Here is a 12646-nt window from a genome sequence, read left to right on the forward strand (position 1 = left end):
AATGATTCTGTTGAATGTGGTTGTCACCTCCACAGAAAGCCAAGGCCATAAAATGGATTACTCCCACCTTTGAAGACTTGGTAGAGGGGGATGTAATTAGAGAAAGTGATGCATAGTGCAATTCTCCAAGGTTTTGGCCAAGAGAGCAGCCCCAGTTGGGAATTCTGCCATAAGAGGAATGGTAACCACTTCTGGTAAACCTATTACACATGCTCAGTTGATTTTGAACTTATTAGATGATGTACTTTTACCAGAGAAGTTAGCTATTTGTAAGTGTGAGGTTCCTATTAAAGAGACGGATAAAATTAGCAATGGCAGATGAAGAAGCGAAAAAGGTAGGTCTTAGAACACAGACACCTACACAGCAATATTTGAAAGAGGAAGTAAATGTAGACAAAACCCTACTAAAAGATAGTCAGTCTAGAGCACCAGTAAAGGATATTTCTAAATGGGAAATGTTAGGAGTGGTCTATTAAGATGGGACTTGGTACAGGGATAAGTTTCCCATACTATCTAAGTCATTGTTCAGATATGCAGGAATATTGATGCATGGGCAAAGCCATGTATCAAAAGGGGGGATGGTAGAAATAATAAGAAAACACTTCGCAACATACAGAAGTACAAATTACTTTAAAAAAATTGTTTTGTTCCAAATGTGTAATTTGTGCACAGAATAATCATCAAGGTAGAGTAAGAGCACCACTGGGAGAATACCCCCCAGGTAGAATATCCATTCCAACTATTGGAAATGGACCTCATTGATATATTTTATAAACAATCCCGAAGTGAGGGAAAGTAGTAGTGTTTAGCAGTAATAGATAAGAATAGTAAATGGATAGAAGCGTTCCCAACTTACGTGGCAGACATGATTATGGTAGCTAAAATAATAGGTTAAGATATTATCCCTAGAGTTAGTTTACTAGGATCTATTTCTTTAAGTAATGGATTAGAATTTAGCTAATCAGGAAGAAAGAGCCTATAGAATGCCAGAGTTAGGGGGATTAGAACAGGTAGACATAGAAGTTGAAGATATACTAGCAGAACACACGAGAAGACTGTTTGTTAACCATACTCGTATGTCCAAGATTTTGTGTCCAACAGGTGAATTACAGGAGAAGGTGATTCACTCAATACAGCCTGGAGACTGGGTGTGGATCCAGTCCCTGAGGAGAAAAGACTGGAAACAGCCCCGTTGGGAAGGACCCTACCAGGTTCTGTTAACTACAGCCTTTGCATTAGAATAGCTGAGAGAGCCACTTGGGTCCACGTTACCCACTGCAAGAAGGTAGGAACACATACAAGCACTACTGATCACACACAGAGTTAGGAGAAGAACCGATTACCAATAGGGTTCGGGGGTTACCTCCTTAACTAAGATTCCCTAACCCGACCTGTCATCACTGTGTGTGCTCCTAGAGTGTGAGTATGGGGTGGTTCAGGGCAGATAGGCTACAGGCAGGAGAGGGTTGGAGGTTTTTGGGAATATGGGGGACCCTAAGCTGCATCATAGTACTAATAATATTTTTGATACATCCAGATCCACCATCAGTCAGCATAAATCGTACTGAATCTCTACCATTTCTGAGAAGCAAAAGACAAAATACTCAAAATAAGGACAGGCAAGGAAGAGTAACCTATAAAATAGGGGTTAGAGAAGGACAAAAACGCGAGATTTAAGATGAGGATACTAAATATGACTAACGGGAGGGGACACTGTTATAATGAGATAAATGATGACAACACTCCCTTATCCTCTTGGGGGTCGAGGGTAACCTAATCCCACTGACGGGATTGCTAGCAAGGCGGGAAATTCAAAACATCAAAAATCGAATAATTTCAATTTCTCAAATAATCAATTATTTTACACCATTTAAAAGATAAACATCTCCTTATCGAACCACATTGTCCGATTTTCAAAGAGGCTTTACGGCGAAAGCATAAAGTTAGATTATGTTAGGAGAGTACATAGCCAAAAAAGTACACACATCCATTTTCAATTCAAGGACAGGCGTCACCAAAAGCAGAAAACCAGCTAAAATTATGCACTAACCTTTGACAATCTTCATCAGATGACACTCCTAGGACATTATGTTAGACAATACATGCATTTTTGTTCTATCAAGTTCATATTTATATCCAAAAACAGCATTTTACATCGGCGCATGTCGTTGAGAAAATGTCTCCCCCAAAACTGCCAGTGAATTTACAAAAAAATACTCATTATAAAACGTGGTTAAAGTATTAAACTGTTATTCAAAGAATAACGGTTGCATTCTGAATGCAACCACATTGACAGATTTCAAAATAACTTTACTGGGAAAGCATACTTTGCAATAATCTGAGTACTCTGGTCAGAAAAATACACTAGGCTATACAGCTAGCCGCTATGTTGGAATAATCTAAAACCATCAATAACATTAGCAATATTCCCTTACCTTTAATAATCTTCATCAGAAGGCACTTCCAGGAATCTCAGGTCCACAACAAATGTTGTTTTTTTCAATGAAGTTCATAATTTATGTCCAAATAACTCCATGCTGTTCCGTGTTGTTAGCGCGTTCGGTAGGAGACTAAAATTGGGAGGGAAAAGTCACGACGAAAAGTCAAAAAAAAAAAATCTGGTAATGTGACTGTTTCTATTCACATGGCCTGATCAACTATAACCTAGATCAGTTTGTGCAGTATAGCTAACTCCTATGGTCATTGGCTGGCTCTACAGCACAAACTGGTCTGGGACCAGACTATTATGCGTCCTAAATGGCAGCCTTTCTCTATATAGTACCCTACTTTTTAGTAGTACACTAAATAGGGAATAGGGTACCATTTGAGATGCAGCCTAGAACTCACCTCCACCCGGCAGCAGGTCTCTCTCTAGCAGAAAGAGGCGGTAGCCCCACTGCCCCTCCAGAACCCTGGGCAGGAGCACCTCCAGTGGCTCCTCTCTTACTCCTCTTCCTCGTCCCCCTGCCTCCTCAGAGGAAGAGCTGGGCACGTAGGACACAAAGGCATCGTATTCCTTGTCATCTACAGAGTCAATACAGGGAAGGAGAGAGAATGGACCTAGAAGGTCTGGCAGTGGCTCTGTGTTCCGGCCCGTCGTCCGGTTATCCCGGCTAGTGGACCTAGGCAGTAACTTGGCAGACGTTAATAACGCACAACACTCAGGCAATACATCATTACATTTCCTCCCCAACCGAGCGGCGTTTTGGCTCTACTGCTTCCTAAGTGTCAAAGGAAATGAAATGAAAAATTGGAATAGAAACATGAAAGTATACCAAACGTGTCTACCACACCTTAATCATCTAATATGAACTATGTTAAATATATGTCCAAGGTCTAGGCTAAATGGCTCTATAATGGCATTGTCTCTAATGTCATGTCTAGGGTGATCCTACTTGCAGGTGGGTAGTTAAGGCACTTGGAAAACCTTGGCCCCTGAAGGCCAAAGCTTATATCGGGGACATTACTGGGCTGACCTAGCGAGTTTGGGAGAGGAGGCTGGGACTGGGCCCCCTAAGGGGGTTTCCGGATCCATTGCCAACTTTCCAAACATCGGGATCGCTTCCGTCCCACGGGTGATCCTAGTATAAGACCTCATTAGGTCTTCCATTGCACGTGTGCGCCTGTGTACGTAGTAGGTGCACACGCCAAGGGAAATAAGACCAAGGATCATAGTAACAGTCAGGATACTGTCCGGCACCGTCCAAGAGTGGGCGACAGACCAATCTTTTGGTCTGTAGTCAGTCGGGTCGACTAAAAGTGCCTCATCCAGTACGTTAAGATCAACAGTCATGGGTCCTTCGTACTGGATTTGGTATTGAATGGCTTGTGGTAACTCAAGGGAACGTTTAGCAAACGCGTCCGGCATTTCAATCTCTGTGTCTATCCTGTCATCGGGAAGTTGATATAGAGCGAGGTCGTCTATGTGAATAATCGCCCCCTCTGGTACCTTAACAAAAACAGTCTGGTTGGGGAGGTTCAATTGGGTGATGGAGTCATGGCGTTCGTAAGTCATAGTGGCGGACGCGAACGGTGTGTTGACCAACCATCGGTTCCCTACCACCTCCACTTGTGTGGTGGTGTCCCCATCCCTGGCTGTTAGTTTGGCTCTACAGCGTTCTTCGCTAGTGATAGCTTTAATACCACAAAGACGCTCAGTCTTATCCCTGACAAATGGTTTGCTAGGACAGAGGTAGTGGACATCTTTGGTTAGAGTACACATTAGCAGGTTAGGGGTGAGATAGAAATCTGGGTTGTTTTCCTGGTAAGCTACAACTGGGGGCGTGGCAATCTTTATGTGGGTACTGTCGCGCCAAAATCCTACATTGAGAACCGTTTTCAATCTATAGATATTCTCCAGTTCAACAACCGGCAGCGTCAGTAGAAAACCCACTTCATTACGATCAACATCAACTTCTATTGGGATGGCCGACCCCAGACTATAGGCCAAATGTGACTGTAACGGCCTTATCGTGGTTGAAGTAGCTGAGGTCAATATGTCGTGCACCATTGAGAGGGGCACTAGATATGAGGGGATTCTATTCATGGCCAAGTGGTCCATAGAAGAGCTAACTTCACGGAGAAAATCCTCCAGTAACAATCAAACCAATTGGACATGGGCATAGTCATGGTTCATGACCTCTGCTAGCTTTCCTACAAACAGGATAGTTTTGTTCAGGAGAGTAGCGTGTGTGTTGACCACCAGAATAGTGTCCTGGAGAGACTTTCCCACATGTTGCAACCTGAGGGCCTGTGCCTTCATCTGCTGCTGGATAAGTGGCATCTCTTCAGTAATCTCCCTAACATTCTTCTTGACTGTGGCTAGACTGACTGCGTTGACGGCAGTGGTACCTAGGGCAAAGATTGATCCTACGGCTGCCCCTATCGATAGTAGCGCCCCGACGAATCATTTTTCTCACCTGGGCTCAGCCAGTTCTGACTGGGTTACTGTGAACTTTTGGAGTTGGGCCAACATATGGGCAGTGTCTAGCTGGGCGTGCTTAATTGCCTGGCTGGTCCAGTCAGCCCCGGCCCAACTCAAATGCGCCACAGGTGGAATGTGTTGGCGGTACACATTCTCTGCATCTAGGCGGACATATACCCTCTGCGTGTGTACTCTGCAGTTAGTTATGAGGAGTCCTGGATCGTCACGGAGAACGATTCCCGTTGGGGGTCCATTCGTGATTACGTCTGCTGGGTTGGTTTTGACCAGGGCACAGAGTGTCAGGATCATCCAAAGGAACTCCATCCTACAGAAACGCATAATCAAAGATTGTTGGATTTTTCAGTTATTTGTAAACCAAAAAATATTTTGCCGACTATTTTTCTGGTTTTCTTATTTTGAAACAGTACAGCGCAGGGCGATATCAATAGTGACAACAGATGTATATCTGGTAGCTGGGAAGAGAATAAAATATGTTAGGTGCAACGTACTGATCTCCTGGGAGGGATCAGCTGAGGGTACTTAAGAATTTTCTTAGTACCTCTGGCTTTGCTAGGTTTTTATCTATTCGGTGCTGGCTAGCACCCCTTCTATTCCCATGGGGGGAGTGTACAACTTGATTTGGTTCCGGTGGACCCACTTTAATGTGGCGTTTTGTCGACCTTTGCTGATTTTGATCTGGTAAGCTACAGGTGATAGCTTCACCACAATCTCGTGTGGCCCCGTCCAGTGGGGCAGGAACTTTGTTGCGACGCCCGCGGGTTTGGTGTATATGTAGTACCACACCTTATCCCCGACCTCGAACACCTGGTGTGAGGCTTTTTTGTCGTAATAGGTCTTGTCACCTTCTGCACTTCTTTCCAACTGTCCTTGAGCATACGCAAAGGTAGTCTGGAGATGGTTCCGCAAGTTGGTCACGTATTGGTGAGCTGTGTAGGCGGTGGCTGCGGCGACATTTCCCGGTTGGTACAGGAGATGCAGTGGAAGTGTCATTTGCCGGCCCGTCATCATCTCGAAGAGTGTTATTCCCGTTGCGTGTGGCTCTGATCGCCATCAGTACCAATGGGAGTTTGAGGTCCCAATCTTTGTGGTTGGCTGCCACATATTTCCTCAAGATTCTGACGATTGTTTGGTTGCTCCTTTCTACCCCCCCCCCCCCCGAGCTCCTAGGGTGGTATGCGATGTGAAGTTTAGCTTTGACTCCCAGAAGCCTCCACAGTTCGGTCATTACAGCTGCCGAAAAGTGCGTTCCTCTGTCGCTGTCCATGGTTTCTCCTGGCAGGCCGAAACGACTGAAAACGTGGTTTAGCAAAAGAACGGCTGTGGTTTCCGCTGTGTCATTGGTCGCCGGCAGGCACTCCACCCACTTTGTGAATGCGCAAGTCACTGTGAGGAGATACTTGTTGCCTCTGGCCGACCTGGCAACTGGGCCGACCCAGTCGATCTGGATCGAGCTCCAGGGGTAAGACACACCCTTGCGTTGCAGGGGTGCTCTGTGAAGTGGCTTGGAGGGTTGAAACTGGCAGCAAACTAGGCACCCCCTCACGTATCGTGCCACGTCTTGTTCCATGTGAGGCCAGTAGGCCAACCTGTCGCAATGTTTCACATGTAGCCTGGACCCCCCTATGGCCTCCACATGGCTCGTCGTGGGCATGGGCTATCATTATCCCCCTCTGTGTTTTAGGAACCACCCACCTTCGAGCGGTGTCGGTTTCTGAAATATACACCAGTAGGTCATCTACAAGTGTGAGGTGCTCTTTAGTTGCTTACAGCGAACGCAAGTCATGTGAACCTGCCAAAGCCAGTTCGGACACTGAGTGGTTGACAGGATCTGACAGGAAAGCCATCAAAGTGGCGAGGGACTCATCTTGGTGTTGCATTGCTACCAGGTCGCCATTCATGAATGAATGCGTTAGCAACACATTATGTTCGTGCGAAGACATTTTCCGTGGTGCTACATGGCTACGCGTTACCGCAGACACCATAGCTTCTTCAGTGGTTTTTCTGTCTCGAGCATCAAACACCCAAGGGGTGCCGTGAATTGCACCGGATTTCGCCATGCTGTCGGCATGGTCGTTGCCAAGTTTGTCACGACCAGGTGATTTGGAGTGTCCCTTGACTTTCTTCCAATACACCTTTATGTCGTGTTTGGTGATGAGGTCATCACAAGCTAGAATGAGCTCTTTGTTTTTCACCTCTTTACCACTTGAAGTAGTCATTTGCTTTTGTTTCCAAAACGGCAAGTGGCATAAGAAGGTGAGTCTCGCGTAGTTTGAGTCGGTGCAGATCGCCAGTTCTGCCAATTCGTGTTTCACCGCCGTTTGCAGGGTGATCAGCACGCCAGCCACTTCTGCAAACTGGCTGGTCTTGTTGCCCAGCTGAAATTGAAGTGGTTTGCATGGAATGTTGTTGTGCCATACCAATCCCACGCCTGCTTGCAAGTGGTCTAGATGGCAGTAAGAACAGCCATCTACAAATGCCATCGGCATGTCGAGACACACGTTCTCTTCGAAATAGTGATGGTTCGAAGGCAATGGCGGAGCGATGTCACGCGGGGGTGGTCCGGAGTCGGTTTCATCGTCACCACCGCCAAAGCACTGCCCAAAGGCATGTTTTTTGCTTTTGCGTAGTTGATTACTACATTATGGCTCTGCAGCGTCATGAGCCAAGCCGCTATCCTGCTGTTGTGTACAGCACCCTCACGGATTCGTTGGCTTTTCAGAAAAGTCACAGGCTGGTGACCTGTTTCCATGATCACCTTTTGTCCGCCGACATAACTGGTGAAGTGTTTGATCACCCAGACTGTCGACAGCAGCGCCTTTTCGCAGTCTGAGTATTTGTGTTCAGCAGGGATGAGTGTTTTGCTCGCGTAAGCAACCACACGTTTGTCTTGGTCGTATTTTTGGTACAACCCAGCGCTAAGGCAGTGCTCTGAGAAACCGACTTCCAAAAATAATGTCTTGTCTTTGTTGGGTTATACCAGGCAGGGTGCCTCGCAAAGCAGGTTTTTCAAGGAAGCCACAGCTTCGTTGTGAGTGGCATCCCAAACGAATGGGGTGTCTTTCTGAAGAAGACGAGTCAACGGTTTTGACAAGTCGGCGTAGTTTTCGATGAATTGACGGGAGTAATTACATACTCCCAAGAAGCTGCGCACCTCGTGAAGGTTTGTAGGTGTTTTGATGTTGCGGACTGCTTGGATTCTGTTAGACTGTGGCAGGATGCCCTCGGCACCCACCAGAAGCCCAATGTAGTTTACCTTGGTCCTGCACCATTGTCCTTTCATGATGGCCAACTTAGCCCCTGCAGTCCCGAGTTGGGTGAGAACGTGGTCCATTTCATTGAGGTGATGTGACCAAGTCTCACTTCTCATGAGAACGTCGTCCACGTAAATGATCGTCCCCCTAGAGGCTGCGTCTGGCATTGCCTTGTGCAGGAAGATGTTGAACTCTGAGGGGGAGTTCGCATACCCGAATGGGCAACGATTGAACGTGAAGAGCTTGTTCGAGAAAGAGAAAGCCAACTTGTGTTGGTCACGCAGGTCGACTGTCATGGTCCAGAAACTATTTGCTACGTCGACGTTGGAGAAGTACTTGGCGTTTGCCACCTTTGGCAACTCTTGGTCGAGCTGTGTCATTGGCCAACGAGACAACGGAACCAGTTTGTTGAGTTGTCTATAGTCAATGGTAAGACGCCATTTACCCGTTGGTTTCAGAACGGGCCACACGGGAGCGCTGTACGTACTGTTACATTCCCTGATTATCCGTTTAGCTAATAAGGAATCGATAATCTCTTGTACCGCTGCGTATGCTGTGAGTGGGATTTTGTATTGTCTAACAAACGTGGGAGTTGCATTTAAAAAAATGCCATACAAAGAACATACAAAAAGACAAACAAATGGATAGCATACGATCATAGCATTTGTAGTCTAAAATGTATCTAACAAACATTTGTTTGTCTTTTTGTATGTTCTTTGTATGCCATTTTTTTTAAATATTTGAGTTAACCAATGATATTAGGCCATACTTGGCCATAATTACAAACACCTGTGTGTCTCTTGACACTATATAAATTACTCATCTCGCAATGTTTGTGATGATACCCTGATGAAGACAGCTTCGCTGTCGAAACGTTGGTTATTAAATTTTTTGCATCTGAGCTCTTAGAGTGTGCGGCTTTCCTTTATTTTCTTGTGTTCTACTCCGCTAGCCAGCACCTCGCCTTTATAGGTGTGCGTTTCTTTTTTCTAGATTGTTCTGTTACCCAGTTAACAGCACCCTATCGACTAAAAAGCTCTAATACGATGCCGAATGACAATTCTTTTCCTGACACTGGTCACAGACCCAAACAAGATTACTTTGAATATAGCCTAAAGGAGCGTGATAAAATTGTTTCGGAGTCCCTTTTTGACATGCCGGGAGGTAATTCTGACCTCTCGAAAGAACTGTTACATTTATCTAAGCGCCAGACGAGAACACATTTACATATAGTCACTCTTAGTGATTACGTGCGTCAAGGCATTATTCCACGGGGACTCAGGTGGCAAAAAGAGCCATCATTGGGACAGCGCACAGATTATTTCTGTGAGCGCTGGTGTGCCATCCTGAACAAGTGCTCTATTGATTTAATGACATTAATTGTTGACCAGTTGAAAAAGGATTTTAGTGAAATGGATAATACGATTAAAGACAAACGCACAGCTCTACAAATAGCTGTTAATGATGATGGCATATTCAATGAACTGATGAAAACTAACCAAGCGCTCCAGGACAAGCTGTCTACAGAAATAAAGGAACTTAAAATCAAGAAATTCAACCAAGACAAAAAAGACAAGGCCGAGGATAAAGTCTACTTCTGGAGAAACCCTGACAAAGGAGGTCCTACTCCTACCCATGGCAGACACAGGAGGGATGACACTTACTTTGATCCACCCCCGTCTGACCAACACTCTACAACCAGCGCCTCATCGGCTTCCAGTGGCAGTTTTTTATTCAACTAGAGACTGGGCCAACGGAAGGGTGCAGGTGGCCGCAGGCACGCGCATCGACGAGATGCCGCACCCGACGGGGTAAGAAGAAGCGACTATCAGAGGCAGAGGAGACTGTTCACACGGTCCCAGAACCCACGGGACTGAGTGTCTTTAACTTATCAAGCAAGATATTGAGCCCTGCCCATGTCTCTTTGCTTAATAAAGGGTTATCTTTTGTGCCTACAACACAGCGTAACGATTTTGACGTTAAGGTAGACATGTTCAAGTTTTTTAGAAACATCCGTTTAAGGGAATACTTTAGCTCCCCCAATCCTGACACTTCTATTGAACCAGTAGGTTACTTACCTGTACATACTCCGACTCCTTTTAGAAGCAAGAGTTATTTTATACCTCCAGCCAATCGCAATCACTCTATCGAGACATATTGTAGACTTGTTGAAAAAGATGTTGCTCATCTCCTTAAGAATAAACAGGACTTCAAATCTTTCCATAATTTATCTAAGGATGAAAAACAAGCTTTGCTTGATTTACAATCCGATATGTCAGTCCTTATTCGTCCTGCTGATAAGGGTGGGTCGGTTGTACTCATGGATAGGACAGCTTATGTAAATGAGTGTCATAGACAACTGCTTGACAATACCTTTTACAAGAAACTCAGAAGTGACCCTACTTCCCAATTTCAGAATACTATCTTTACTGTCCTAGATGGTTATTTAAATTCTGGTCAGATAACCAAAAAAGAATATGACTTTCTGGCCATTCAACACCCTAAAATTGCCACTTTCTATACTTTGCCGAAATTACACAAGAATGTTACAAACCCTCCACGGCGCCCTATTGTAGCGGGCATTGATGCAGTAACGGCCCCTATTGTAGCGGGCATTGATGCAGTAACGGCCCCTATTGTAGCGGGCATTGATGCAGTAACGGCCCCTCTATCTACTTTGTTGACTTTTTTTATTAGACCACTCGCAGAACAGCTCCCCTCCTTTGTAAAGGACACCAGCAGTATGATCTCTATCATTGAATCTCTTGATCCTCTCCCTGAGAACACCTTGTTAGTTACTTTTGATGTTGAGTCGTTATACACAAATATTCCACACGAGGGCGGTATTGAAACCATGGAACATTTTCTTCTGCAACGTGACCCTAATGAGCTACCTTCCAGTGCCTGCATTGTAACGTTGGCTGAAATAGTACTCACACATAACTATTTCATGTTTCTAAATGATTTCTTTATTCAGACGAAGGGTACTGCTATGGGATCCCCCATGGCTCCTAACTATGCTAATTTGTATGTGGGTTACATGGAGAAACAATCCATTTTCAACCCTCTCAAAAATGTTTTCTTGCCTAACATCATTATTTGGAAACGGTATATTGACGATATTTTTGTTCTTTGAAGGGGTGATGCAGAACTGCTTCAAGCGTTTTATGCTTTTCTTAACTCCTGTTCTGAACATTTGAGATTTACTATGCAATCTGATACACGTCAAATCAGTTTTCTTGATCTTCTGATCTTGTGTGAAGATAATGTTTTATACACTGATCTTTACAGGAAACCTACTGATCGTAACAGTTTTTTGAGTGCTGATAGTTGTCACCCACTTCCCTTGAAAAATAGTTTGCCCTACAGCCAATTCTGTCGAATCAAAAGAATTTGTAGTAAACAATCAGATTTCGACAGAAATATGGCTGAGACTCAGGATAAGTTCAAGGAGAGGGGGTACAACAATGATCAGATTAATATTGCCATTGAGAAAATTCAAAACAAAACGAGACATGACCTTTTCAAGGTCAGTCTCGCAAAAAGACGCATTCTTGCGTTCTCACTACCCGCTATTCTAAGTGCTCTGAACAAATTAAAGGAATCGTTCACAAACATTGGCACATTTTGAAATATGATGATAGTCTCGGTAATGTGTTTTCTGATCTTCCCCTGGTCGTATTCTCGCGGGGCAGAAATCTCAGAGACCAATTGGTACACTCTGATTTACCACCCCAAGATATTCCTGAACAACGCCTATTTGCGCCCATACTGGATGGAAATTACAAGTGTAATGGCTGTGCTCAATGCAATGGCACTTATAAATGTAGAATGGCACTTATAAATGTGCAAAAACTTGACTTACCCAGTTGCGGCCCACTTTTTGGAAGCAAACCATTCGATTTCGTCTCTGCGTTATATTGGCATCGAACATGTCACCCTCCCGAGGAGAGGGGGTGACCTTGATAATTTATTGTTAAAACGAGAGGCTGCCTGGATCTTTAATTTAAAGACCCTTGCTCCCTTCGGTCTCAACATAGACTTTGATCTGAAGCCATTCTTGTGATTATTGTGACTTTGCCATTGTAATTGTTTGTTAGATACATTTTAGACTACAAATGCTATGATCGTATGCTATCCATTTGTTTGTCTTTTTGTATGTTCTTTGTATGTCATTTTTTTAAATATTTGAGTTAACCAATGATATTAGGCCATACTTGGCCATGATTACAAACACCTGTGTGTCTCTTGACACTATATAAATGACTCATCTCGCAGTGTTTGTGATGATACCCTGATGAAGACAGCTTCGCTGTCGAAACGTTGGTTATTACATTTTTGCATCTGAGCTCTTAGAGTGTGCGGCTTTCCTTTATTTTCTAGTGTTCTACTCCGCTAGCCAGCACCTCGCCTTTATAGGTGTGCGTTTCTTTTTTCTAGATTGTTCCAA

The sequence above is a fragment of the Salmo salar genome, chromosome 17 (assembly GCF_965601325.2).
Source record: "Salmo salar chromosome 17, fSalSal1, whole genome shotgun sequence".
NCBI lineage: Eukaryota > Metazoa > Chordata > Actinopteri > Salmoniformes > Salmonidae > Salmo > Salmo salar.